Source organism: Cephus cinctus, unplaced genomic scaffold, assembly GCF_000341935.2.
Source record: "Cephus cinctus unplaced genomic scaffold, Ccin1 Ccin1_scaffold0695, whole genome shotgun sequence".
NCBI lineage: Eukaryota > Metazoa > Arthropoda > Insecta > Hymenoptera > Cephidae > Cephus > Cephus cinctus.
In genome coordinates, this window is record NW_014333317.1 from 440,218 (window position 1) to 440,710 (window position 493).

General features: G+C 32.0%; 1 protein-coding gene across 32 annotated transcripts in view; it reads left to right on the forward strand.

Annotated features, from left to right (window-relative positions):
• The window catches only part of LOC107269990 (plasma membrane calcium-transporting ATPase 3), a 128,900-nt gene that overhangs the window by 78,475 nt on the left and 49,932 nt on the right, over positions 1–493 (forward strand). The gene's annotated exons all lie outside the window — the stretch shown is intronic.

Genomic DNA, 493 nt, shown 5'->3' on the forward strand with positions numbered 1-493 from the left:
TTTTTTTTTTTTTTTTTTTTTTTTTTTTTTAATAATAATTATGAAAAGAAAAAAGTAATACCAGAAAAGTGTAACGAGCGCTCGACTTCACGGCATGAAATTTTCAGACTGTCTAAAAACGAGTGTGGACCAACTCTTGCCCTCCCCCCTTCGTAAAACAAAAAAAAAAGAACCGAACGAAATTGAAAATGGACGCATGGTTTTTGACTTTGATGTGACCGATTTAATATGAAACATATATATATATATATATACTATAATAGACGACCCTTTGCTGCCGTCCAACCCCCCTGCCTATTTTTTTGGCATGTAATTGCAACATATATTACAGTGGACGTTTTTTTTTCTTTCTTCTGACCTGCCTACTAATCACTAAAAGTGTTAACGAGACGAATCGTAAATTATATAGTCGATCGATCGAGAGTTACGTGTGCACTTTCCTTAATTGAAAGTCGCGCTTGAAAAAAAAAAAAAAAAAAAAAAAAAAAAATTT